Raw genomic sequence first — 13,314 nt, 5'->3', positions numbered from 1 at the left:
TGGAATAAGAAGCAGGAATTGGTGAGAATTAAACCAAAATATCGCCTCGTTCTCAGGTGTCAGATATTGACGCAGGCACAGGCTGGATCCCCAGGTCTGTTGGGGCAGGGCCAGGAGAGTCCGTCTTTGTCCAAAAGTAGGGTCTTTTTTCCTTTGGGGAGCAAGTCATGGCTGTTAAACACAATTCTGGTTAAGACGTTTTAACAGTAAGTTATATGGCATCCTTTTAAGCTTTATAAAAAGGGGCTAAATAAAAGACTGGCTAGGCAAGCTGGGAAAAGTCTTAATTTTATTAAGGCAGTGAAAGGGAATGAAATGCAAAATCAATAGCAAGTAGGACAGTGCAGAGCTCCTATAAATCACCCTAGCAGGCCTGTGAACAGACCTGAGAACTTGAGCGACGCATTTCCCAGTGAAAAGACCGTTCCCCACACCTGCTACTGGCTCTCCCAGCCTCTGTTCCTGTTCACTCTCAGGAGTAGGCTCAGTGATGATTTGCCTCCTGCGTCATTGAGGAAATAGAAGGCAGTGGGAACTTGCACATTCTCACATCTTTCTTCTGCCAGATCTCAGACCTAATTCATCTGCACCACTCTTCTGCACTCCCTCTCATCACAGGGGAGGAGGTATCCCTGCTTCTCCCCTCCACAGCTCAAACTCTGTCCCACCTCTTCCCAAACACATGGCTCCTGTACCTGTTGCCCCTTTCACCCCCTCCCTTTCTTTTCTTTACTAGATCATTCCAAAAGCAAGAAAATACACCAGAGTGTAGCCCTCCTCGAACTTCAATATGCATGTGCCTGGGGATCTTGTTAAAACGCCGGTCGTTTTTTGAGTAGTCAGCCTGTATTTTCCGTCTTTAAATAAACAATCCCCTCTCTTGATCACATGTCTATGCTCTCCACCCCTTCCCCCATTTTTTTTTTTTTTTTTTTTTTTTTTTTTGCCATCCTTCACAAGCAATGCTTTGTGAGGTAGGGGTCTTCATTTGGTTTGTCCAGTTTTCACTCCCATTCTCTGCTCAATATATGCAAAGCTTCTATCCCCACCACTGAACTGAAGATGTTCTGGTCAGTGAACTCCACCTGTCAAATCCTCTTCCTCCTGGAAACACTTTTGTTGTGACTTCTGTGATGCCTCTTTCTAATTTTTCTTCTACTTCAGTCTTTTTCAGTATTCTTAGCTGGCTCGTCCTCATCTGTTCAGCTACTGAGTTTTGTTGTGCCTTGGGGCTCTGTTCTGGCCCCCCTTTGTCTATATTCTTTCCCTGGGTGACTCCTTCTATTCACATGACTTTAAGGACCTTCTAAATGCCAAGGGTTCTCATGTCTCTCTCTCCAGCCCTGACTCATATATCCATCCACCTATGGATAACACCTCTTGGATGTCTTGTAGGCAACTCCTACTTTTTCATGGCCCTAATGTAGCTCTTCATCTACACTTTTCCCATGTTTGTTCTTTCTCTACTCTTCCGTAGCTCAGTGAAACCAGCATTCATTTACCCCAGTGCTCATGGCAAAAATGTAAGCAGTTCTTGATTTCTCTTTTTCTCACCTCCCAGATACAGTTGATTAACTTGTCTGTGGTCATTTTCCTTACAAAACATCCTGAGGATGTCCAGTGTGGTCTAAGCTATCACCTTGTGTAGATTACCACAATAAGCTCTTGTTTTTCCTTCTACAATACATTTTGCCTAAGTGGTCTTTTAAAAATGTCAGTTAGATCATATTAATTCCCTGGTTGACATACTCCACAGGCTTCCCATCACACTTATAATAAAATCCCCACTCCTTTTTTTAGGTTTATTTATTTATTTTGAGAGAGAAGAGAGAGCACAAGCAGGAAAGAGGCAGAGGGAAAGAATCCCAAGCAGGCTCCATGCTGTCAGTGCAGAGCCCGACATGGGGCTTGATCTCACAAACTGTGAGATCATGACCTGAGCTGAGATCAAGAGTCTGATGCTTAACCAACTGAGCCACCCAAGTGTGCCAACATCTTCACTCCTTATTCTGGTTTACAAGGCCCTCTGGCACTGCTCCTCTCACATCTTCCTATGCCACTCTCGCCTTCACCTGGCTACCATATTCTAGGCATCTTTTGTTTTCTCAAGCAAGTTACATTTGTTTCTCCCTTAGAGCGTTTGCTTTACTGGTCCTAGCTCCCTAGATCTCCTGGTTAGGCTCCTTCTTGGCATTCAGACCTTGTTCTAGGTTTTGCCTTTTTGCTTCCAGGTTGATCCTCACTCACCTTTCCCCTGCAAGCCACATTTCCCAGCTCCCTGACAGTGGCTTTTGGGGGATTTGCCCAATGGGAGATGGTAGAAAGAAGGAAGAAGGAAAAAAAAAAACTGGACAATTTCTTCCACTCCATCTCTTTCCTTTCTCCTCCCCTTTGTTCTCGCCTTTCCTCATCTCCCAACCCCACCTCTGCTTCTTGGGGCACTTTCCAGTGGGGACTGGGTGCCTCATTCTCCCCAGCAGACAGAGAGAGCCTCTCTGCCATAATCACACATGCTGCCCAGCAGCCCTGTCCATGGCTCCATTTCCTGCCACAGTTGGTGTATGTGGTCTAGCAGTTACATCGCCTCCTCTGGTGGTGGCTTCCTGCATCGCTAATGTCTGCCACTCTATTTGATTCTCAGTTCTTCCAACACCAGTGTAGCCATTTCACTGTGTTAAATTCCTTTGTGTGAAATACCTACAGTAGTGTCTATTTTCCTGACCAAACCAGTTCTCAGCTACAGGGTTCACCCTCCCGCACCCGTCCCAACCTGCTGGGTCACTCCCCAACTCTCTAGGACATGCATCTGTTTTGAGTCTCTTCATTGCACTTGTCATTTTCTGCTATTTTGTCTTCATTTCTATCTTTGTTTGGTGCTATCCCCAGAGCCTAGAATAGTGTCTGATATGCAGGTGAGATTCAGCAAATATTTATTGAATAAATGAATAAAAAGAATGGACTGAGCTTGGGCTAAGCTGAACACTGCTCCAATGGGGAGATGATGTGAATGAATGATAATCAGACTTCTAAATACAAAATCCATGAAAAAGGAAGGAAAATAAGAGAAAGAGAGAAAACTAGGCCAAAAAGGAAAATGTTACCCTTTGGCAAGAAAGACCATTAGGAGGGAAGAGAAAGCACCTTTATTTAATATCCACTAATGTGCCAGTTGCCTTATATACATGATTTCATTCTGTTCCCACATCAGCTCTATCAGGTAGAGACATTATCTCCATTTTACTGTTGGGGAAACTAAGGATCTGAGAGGTTAACTTATTTAAAATCACAAGGCTGTAAAATGTACAACAGGATTCAAGCCTGCCATCTGTCTGAGTAGGACCAGCTCAGGAAAGTACATCGTTGTTTCAATTCATGCCCATCGTACTTTTATTTTAAATGGAGCAGCTTTAAATGCAGACATATACACTGTTTCTGAAGCACTTACTTTATCCTATTCAGCCAGTGGCCATCCCCAGTGAAAGAATTGGAGATGCTTTTTCAAATCAGTTCCCAAGTTTTTCTTGCCCTTCCCACTGCTCTCCCCTCCTCCTACGTGAATCGCAAGACAGATCACGATCCACACAACTGAGTAAATAAAAATACTGCCATCAGCTCAGTACAGTGGGCCTCTGGTGTTTTCTTCCAGGTTGACCTCAGAATGAGCCTGTTTTAGTGATTTAGGCTGCAGTAAGGAAGGGGGTTAGGGGATAGGCCCACCCCATATATCAGCAGCATCCCATAGAGCATGAAGTTTTATTCAGGTATGTGCTACATATGGCATCAATAGAGAAAGATGGCCCAGTTCCCTTCAAATTCACCAGGCCTTTATTTGTACCATCACCTCTGTTTTGTCAAATTTCATTGAAGAGCTCCATTATCATCTTAATGGGGACCAGTGAGTTCTCACTATTATCCTTGATTTCCTATATTATGCCAAAGTCTGAAAATGGGGGTGATGTTATACTATGCAGTTTATAGGGAAACTGAGGGAGAAAAGCCCAAAATGGTAGAGCGAATCATTTTTTCCTAATTTTAATGTCCTTTGTTTGGTTGATTCAAGTACCAGTATGACTCTAACATTGCTTTTTTTCCGGAGCTGTTCTTAAGACAGCTATCCCCAAACATCATGCTCTCAGAACACTGAAAACTTAGAGCAAACAAACAAATCATGGAAATTAAATAGCAATAAAACTGTTGTTGGATTCATATAAAAAATATTATCCAGTATTTAAATGGCTATTATTTACAGAAACTTGGCAATTGTACCATACAAATAATGAAATTGATTCCAGTCACAGTCCATCTTTGTTTGGAAAGGAAATACCAGTAGTGTTTGAAAAATGGATTATTAAAGACCTTGGTTTGCTGAAGGTGGCTCATATGTTCTATTTGCTAACACAGCATCTTGTTGAGGGAAAAAAAATAATAAGTGCAGCTTTTCCCTACCCCAGATTATTTTCACTACAGATCTTTAGAGCAGGAAATAAAAAACAGCTAATGGTTCATGGGGCATGTGGAATTAGTTTAAGCAAAGCCGAGCCCTGGTCCTGGTGACCGCCTCCTCTTTCCTGTGCTGTTTTGTCTATGCTGGCCTTCGAGTATGTCAACAAATCTCTTTTAAGCTCAGATGGGAAAGAAAGGATGGTGATTCTCGCTCTTTCTGCAAGGGGGTAATTTACAACAGATGTGCTTTTTTAGAAAGGTACAAGTTTGTCTTGTAAAATATTTGTAAAGAAAGATAGCCTCCGGATTTCACAAAGTAATCCTTACTTGGTTTTGGAGATGTCACAAAGAGCATTGTTTTTATAATACTAATATAATTCTTTTCTCACACAATTTGATTATAACTCAAGATTCGTTTTTGGGAAGAGCCAACTTTAAATACCTAAAACAGTGCAGTGAAGAAATACCACATGTGACTTGATGGCTTTCTGACAGTGACCTGAAAGGAGCCCAATTTCAGTCAGGAGACATGGGTTAAAATCCTAGGAACTCTTTTTAACCAGTGATGAGGTCGTCTCCAAGCCTCAGTTTGCTTATCTGTGAAATGGAAGATTCGCTTGCCCCTGCCATCCAAGTGGGAAGATAAATTTAAAATGTTTTATAAACCTTAAAGTCCTACATAATGGTAAATGATTATTTTTATAACAAATCTATTCAAGAAAAAATTCTTTGTGACTTCCACATCTTTATGTATATGCTTTTTTGTATATATAATAAAAGGAATTTTTAAGTTGTTACTAAAAACTGTGCTAGTAGGTAGATTAGCAACAAAGCTTGCACTATTTAAGATTAAATAATACATTCTGGCTCTGATTGAGCCATGAGGCTTGCTGAAGAACCAATCACCGATTCTAATGGGAAATTTTGCCTGCATCAACACTGACAGATAAAAATCACACGACAAAAAGGTGTGTGCCCTGCTTGAGTATGACTAGCTTTGGCCTACGGAGGATGCACAACTTTCAGTGGGTGGGAAATACTATAAACCGATGAACTCCCTGCTAATTTTTCAAATCCCATATCTCATGTGAGAACAGATATGGCTATAGGCACCAACGAAGAGGGAGCATAGACTGGGATAGAAGTTTGAGGTAGGACGCCAGGTGACTGGTCTTTAGTTTCCTCGTGTAGGGAATGAGAATAGTAATACCTATTTTCCTAGTGTGACTGTTGTAAGGACCTTACGGGATGATATATTTAAGATAATCTATGGTTATATTAGATATATAAATAAGAGGGGAGAAAACTCTGTCATCTTTACAAAGATTTAATACAATTAGCATCTGAAAGTTTTATTGTATTTTCTTTGTCAAGTTCATCAAATTGTTAATAATACTAACGGCTAACAGGTATTGAGCACTTCCTATGTGCCAGACATTAATGGTGAATGCTTTAAATGGATTAGGCGCATTCAATTCTGTAACCATCATGAAAGTACGTTCCATCGTTACCCCCACTTTATGGATGAAGGTAAGTAAATTGCTCAAAACCACGTAGCTAAGGAAATACTGAAGGTAGGATTTGACCAGGCTTAGCAATGGAGCCAGTTAGTCAGAAGTCTGATCTTCTAAATCAGATTGTGGTCGAGTAGAATAGGGAGGTCACAGCCTTCTCTAACTTCTCAGTTGCCCTCTCAGCTCTGCATTTGAATTCCAATCTTATTTAAACACACATTTTGAAAATAAAAGAAACAGTTTCAAAAGAGAGTATTATTAGTTTGAGAGAGAAAGAACGCAAGCAAGGAATAGAGGCAGAGGAAGAGAGAGAGAGAATCTTAAGCAGGTTCCACAATCAGTGCAGAGCCCCATGCAGGGCCCAATCTCACGACCTTGGGATCATGACCTGAGCTGAAATCAATAGTCAGACTACTCAACCAACTGAGCCACCCAGGTGCCTCAAAAGAGACTTTTTCAAACACACATACACCCAACTTTTTCATTACAAGTTAAGGTAAAGAAAAGCTAGAGTGGCATTTGCTATTTGGATTTAGAAACAAGCTAGGTGCTTCTTTTCGCTATTGTCACTTAAGCTCCAACCACTAAACCCATACAAAGAGCAGGATAAACTCCACCACCAGCCAGGTCCTCACATTAGCTCTCAAAGAACTCTGAGGGGCAGAAAACTAAACCACAGCTCTTACTGTCTCTGTAATATGGCTGGTTTGGAACCAGAAGGGATTTGAGGACACATTTTATTTAAATATTTTGTGTGGGTCTTTCGTTTGTTTTGTTTTGGTTTTGGTTTTCAAATGAGGTCTAAGGACATGAAGTGACTTGTCCTAGGCCACTATAATCCTGCGTGTGCCCTCCCATTTTCAAAACTTTTCCACAATCTGTTTTGACTTTACAGAAAATTCTGTGAGGCCTACAAATTCTTATCTCAAAATGTGTATTGTACTGTTCTGGGTGAAAGTATCCTTTGCCACTTATTTTCCTGGTTATTTGGGAACAGGAACCTCACAGCTTCTGATGTGCTTTCTATAAAGGTTAGCCTGGAGCCAGGCCTACTGGCCCTTTCACTTGGGAGTCCATCTGAGAGCAGTTTCCCATGGGACAAAAGCCTGAGATGGCATAATCTATAAAGCTGCTCTCTAGAAAGTACACTTCCTGCCTGCTGGCAAGGAGATTAAGTCAAAGGTTTTGATATTGATATATAGTCCTAATCTTTTAAGAGCTTTCAAGCACTAGCAGGACAGTTATAAGGAATTTTCTTAAATCATTAGGAAGAGGGAGATTTGCAAGTCCCTTAGGGACTATGGATGAGGGGTTTGAGTTGCAAGGAATTTGGGGGAACTCTCCTTCTTGACTACCCTTATATACGTGCATCCCTGGGTGCTTTCTGTAAGGTTTATGTTTACATTTAATGAAAATTAAACATTTATGTGCAGACTTATACAATAATTATTTTTGCTTAATTGAGAGTTAATACAGGCAACAAGTTTTGCTTGTGCTTTGGTTTTATGTCTTTTGTATTTATGATCAAAGATGTTTCCCTTCCTTTCTTCATGTTCATCCCCATACTTATGATCCCCATGCTCCATCCTCCTTCAAGGCCTTAGAGTATCTCTGAGTCCCTCCTCTACTTTCTCTTGCCCTCATTCTCCTTCTCTCTCCTTCTTCTTCTTTTTCTTTTTTCTCCTATCACCTCTCTTTCTTTTCTCCTATTGTTTTCCCTTCCTTGGTGGCTTTCATCATAATTCTTAGGAATCTTAGCTGCCATTTAAAAAATGCCTCTTGTTTACATTGCCTAGCCCAGGAGCCATTTCTCTCTAAATTTCTGTTACTTTACAATCAATTGTAAAGTTACAGGCACAATGTATAACATTAAACTAACAGGGCAAGGCACAACTAAATGCAATTAAAATTGCATTGTAGAAACCAAGTACTGAAAAGCATAGGGCTACCTTGCAAGAGAAGAAGCAAAAAATGAAGACCAGGTAAATGCTCATTCTGCAAAAAAAAACGTGCAGGGTCAACGGAAGTGGGGTGGTGGTGGTGGTGGAAGATGGTCTCTGTGTAACATTATAAAGATCTACCATCATTTTCAAAAATGGAATTTGACAAGTTAACACTAAGTCATCTGGGGCAAAACTAATCATGCATAAAAAGGTTGCATATTTTAGGGAATTCTGTCTATTATTTCAAAATTTTGTTTTTACTATAAGCAAAAACAGATAATAATTTAAATTCTTTTAATAAGAAACTGTGTCCATAACTTTATTATTACTACTACTATCAATAATAATTATAGACAGTTTATTTGTACAGGCATTATACTAAGAGCTCTACATGTCTTATTTAATTTAGTCCTCTTTAGAACTCTGAAATGTAAATGTTTTAGAGAACTTTTATTTTTTAAGAGAAAAATACACTGTATTAACTGGTATACATCTGTCCTCTTAACCTTAAACATTATCTCAGAATCCTTTAATGTCTCAATAGAGGGTTCTTATTATTAAGGTTAATATGAGTTAAAGAGCCAAGGCATTAAGTAACCTGGGTAAGATTTGATATAATAAAAACTGAGTAACACATGGAGATACAATTCAGTAGGAAAGGTCTCTGACTTGCCAAGCTGCTGTGAGAATTTCAGTATTCTTGATTTGGGGCTGAAACATAGTTTTCTCTATCTGAAAAAGAAGGAATATTGGCACAGAGAAAATATTTTATCACCTTGTGTGTCTTTATTCAATCTGTATCTAATTTCTAATATTTTTTCCTTCAGTTAGAAGTGTAGCTCTGAGAGGAGTTTTGCAGGGCATTTTACTGAATGAACCAAGCAAGTTGGGAACCCAAACCATCTTTAGCATAAAAAATAAATCACATGAAACACAAGATGTATTCCAAACACAGTTGTACACCCTGTGCTACGTGAGACTCTATTTGCTCACAGAAAAGCTGTAAACTATAACAATTCTGTCTCATAGCAAATATCAATCTTATCACTCACCCTTTACCAGAGGTTACATAGCAAGACTTTAAAGGAAAAGCAAAATTATAATCAAGATGAGCTCTTTGGGGTGGTATATCTGAATGCTTCATCCAGGAAATAATAGGTAAGGTGATCATACGTCCCAGATTGCTGGCTGGGTCAGTTCCTTTCTATGCTTCTCTTGGCATAAGATTTAATAGCTGCCCCTTTGCACTCCTAAGACATTCTTTCACTCTAGAAAGTAATTGAAATAGTATTAATTTTATAACAAATATTTTGACCAAACATATTCTACATACTTGTTGTGACCAATATAGTGCAGGTGTTCAACACATCCATTTTCCATCACGTCAACAGGGCTGACAATGACTACTTTGGCCGGGCCCCTAAATAGCGTTCGTGACTATGACAGGATGCAGCTGGATACATGGAGAGTCCAGCCACACAATACATATCCCCCAACACCTATCACTTTGGGTTCTTGTTCCCATTCACAATAGGACCCACGAATGGGGCACTTGTCATTTTGGTTTGAAAGTCACTGGACAGGATTCTCTAAATATGTAATGTACTCCTATTGATTCTTTAGGTCTTTAGATATTCCTAAATATTTCAAAGCTAGGAAGTAGATACTTCTTTAGAAAAATCTAGTTAACTTCCTGTCATGATATGTGATCATAAAATAGGTGAATATGAAAGAATCACTGTATTTCAAGTTTGCAGTTATTTATGTTGTGTGGACTATTTAAAATATAATAAGATTTTTAAAAATTATATAGAGCCATTAGAAAAAGTTGTATGATATAAATCTCACATGTTCTCAGATTTATAGTTATAGCTTTTTTTTTATGGGTAATTTTTTTTTTTTTACATCTTCAAAAGAAACCTTAATAATGCATTAAAAAAAAAAAAAAAAAACCAACCAGTGTCACTACCAAGCCTTTGGATGATTAACTACCCTATGATATTTCTTTCATCCAAGCTGGTTTATAAAGGAAAGCAAAAATGACAATAAAAGAAATGTACCAATTTATTCTCTACTAATAAAGTATTGAACATTAGTGAAAAAAGTGTGAAATATTGGAATGCAACACAGAGCAATTCCATTACCCATTGCAGTTTTGGGTCATATACTGTATATAAAGAGTAATTACTTCATTGGTTGGGGACCACAGTGGAGGAATATAGGACTTGATGAAAGAGATTTTAAAATAAAAATTTTATCCCAAAGCATTTGCTTTTCAAAGCTTTGTCAACATTACAGACCATCTTATTTTGTTTTTTTGTGTTTGGGGATGAGGGGTTGGGTAGTAGGGTAGGAGTAGAGAAAAAACAGAAAATTAAGAGTGAGCAGATTTTTAAAACTCTTTAGCCAGTAATCATATACCAGCACATCAATTTTAAAGTATCTACTAAGAAGACTTTGTACATGCTTTCAGTGACACATCTTACTAACAAAGATCCAGTATTTAATATTTACACACTGCATTATTGACATTACATCTGGTGGTTTCTAACATATCTTTCACTTCCTACTGTTGAATCAAGTTTCCTGACTTTATTATATTGCTGGTCATGGTGACTACAATATAAGTTCCTAAATGTTTTCAAGTCTTTTGTTCTTTTTTATTACACTGGAATTCTGGGTAGGAAATGAAACCTTCCTGGATAGGATGGTAAGGTAACATGGTATATTATGGAGAGAATAAACTTTGGATTTGGCCTATCATAGTCCTAATCCAAGTTGTCACTTTTCTCAATCCTTCCTTTCTTCTTCAGTAGAGTGGAAGAAACTACATTGTAGGATGACGTTATGAAGATTGAATGAGCCATGTTGAAAAACACATGATAATGCTTAATGTGTGTATTTATCTTCTACTTCTTTCTAAAAATAATTTAAAACAGATATAAGAATACAAAAAAAATATTAAGAAAAAATAGAGAAACCACCTAAAATCATGCTCAATGAGTATCAATTCCTTTATTTCTTCTACTCATGTTCCTTAAATTATGATATTGGAGGAAATCAGTGAAATAAAAGTAAAGCATTAATTGCTAAGAATTATTAATATTATAGGAGGTAACTTCTATTACCTGTAATATTTTGACACATTCTCTTCATCTTTTTTCCAACCCACCCATTTCAAAAAAAGTTATTATACTTTATCTCACATTTACCTCTCCCCCCCCAATATCTATTAGATCATAAGCATTTTTGTTGCCATTAAATATTCTCTTTAATATTTTGTAATTTCATAGTAGTATGTCACTTGTTTGTGCTATAAGTAATTCCACAAAATATGTCACTGTTTTTTCTTTTCTTTTTGTTATAATAAAAAAACTGCAATGAAGGTCTTTTCAGACCAACATTTCCAATATTGAGTATACTGGAAACCCCATCCGTTGATGTGTCATATTTGTTGCAAATTTTTTCCCATTTAGCCTTTTAAATTTATGAGGATTTTTGACAGAATAAGTTTCTTATTTTATGTAACTTTTGCCACCAATTATTGTTGTGACTTCCTTTACTGCTTGTATGTTTAAAAAGTTATTTCCTGTTCCAAGGTCACTAAATAAGTTACCTACATTTTCTTCTGTTTTTATAATTCACCTTTAGTTGTTTTGCTTTTTAATTAATCTAGAATGTATTTGGGGCTATTTGAGGTAGATCTGAGTAGAACTGGGCTATCTCAAGTAGATTTGAGAGTCTGTGGAGGTAGGATTTAACATAATTTTCCGCAAACAGTTGACACAAGTACCCAGTAACATACTGCTTTCATCTTTATGGTGGATTTATGCGGTGCTTTATCATTAAACAATCTCTCTTTCACTGTTCTTTCATATTTTAATTACTTAAATATCTGGTACAATAAATGCCTTCTCATTGTTTCTCTTTTGCAAAAATTTCTTGGCTCTAGCGCTCAATTTATTTTTCCAAACAAATTTATCAAATTCTCCCCATTTCACTGCATTCCAAACACATTAGAATTTGCTTGAAAATGCACTAAACCTGTATGTTCAACAGAAGAAAAGAATACATTCTTTTAATAATCACTGTTCCAGTGCAGAAACACAGTATCTCTCTTTTCTTTATGCAGATTCTGTACGTATCTTATTAATGTTATGCTTAAGTGATTGTGGATTTTATTGCTATTGTGAAAAGTATTTTTTCACATGATCATTTCAAACTGGTAAGACATTCTCAATGAATTTTGATTGTGCAACCAGCCTTCTTCGATTCTAGCATGATTTATTCTGTGTGCAGAAAAATACTTGTAAGAGCTCTTTATTTCATAGAGATAAATGAATTTAGCCGGTGTTTGAGAGAGAAAACACTGAAGGCCATAGAGATGATTAGAACAGACCAACTTTGTAATTAGGAAATAACAGAAGGAGCCACTGGATATCCATTTTTTTCTGAAGTGTACAATTGCAGAAGTGAAATTAATGGACTTTGTTTTATTACTGGGGAGGGAAAAAAGACAAGAAATTGATGCATTCATGTCTGTAATGGTAAGTGAAGGGTGGCTTTTGAAGACAGTGGGGACTTTGAGAGTACTTAATTGTTCTGTATACTTTGAGCCTTATGCATCACATCTACCTTATTGTCTGGACAGTCTATCTTGATATAAGCCAAATGAATAATGAAGACAATATCTCCCATGGGAATTAAATTTAAAATGACAGCTCTAAGTAACTTTTATCTAAAGATCATGTTTCAAACTGGCCTCCATATCCTCAGTCCCACTGTAGCCTGTTGTTCTTGGGGGCTGCAGATACACCTGTCATTCACTTGCCCTCAGTTTCTAAGGTGGCAGGATGCCAGCCCAGCCATGTTCACAGTGCAAAGTGCTTGAGACTTTTCTAAAGTGAAAGTCAGTATGTAAATGTGCAACATGACGACATTATTATTCTAGCTTTCTGGCTGCTTTCAGCAAGCACTGACTGCCACATGAGGTCTCAAGTGTTCTGGCACAGTGTGGAAGTGTTCAAAAGAAGTTAAAGTAATGAAATTGGATCTACATTTCCATAGATATTCAAGCTGGCATGGAGGAATGGAGTCATGGAATCAGGGTTGGATGGTCTCCACCAAACAGCCTAGGCAAGTGCCTGTGATGCCAGGCTACTAAGCAGAAATTTCAATCGTGAAAGGCCACCACTATTTCTTCCTCTGGGTCTAAAATTACAAAATGTGCACATTTCCCCCAGGCTCACACCATTCTCTGGGTGCTTTACACTCAATCCCACCCACCCATTCCCTGGAGCACACTAGCTCTGCTTAAAACCAGGACAAGTTTTAAAATGAAGAACGAAGTACAAAGAGGGGGGGGAAATGTTTAGTTAGAACCCGAAAATAGCATATGCTATTGCATCAGGTAT

The 13,314-nt window shown here is 38.1% G+C and overlaps 1 protein-coding gene across 19 annotated transcripts in view; it reads left to right on the top strand.

Moving 5' to 3' along the window:
- Positions 1-13,314, top strand: part of MCTP1 (multiple C2 and transmembrane domain containing 1) — a 535,596-nt gene that overhangs the window by 505,939 nt on the left and 16,343 nt on the right. The gene's annotated exons all lie outside the window — the stretch shown is intronic.

Source organism: Panthera tigris, chromosome A1, assembly GCF_018350195.1.
Source record: "Panthera tigris isolate Pti1 chromosome A1, P.tigris_Pti1_mat1.1, whole genome shotgun sequence".
NCBI classification, from domain to species: domain Eukaryota; kingdom Metazoa; phylum Chordata; class Mammalia; order Carnivora; family Felidae; genus Panthera; species Panthera tigris.
The sequence above is the reverse complement of the archived record's forward strand: the minus strand, read 5'-3'. Positions and strand labels throughout refer to the sequence as shown.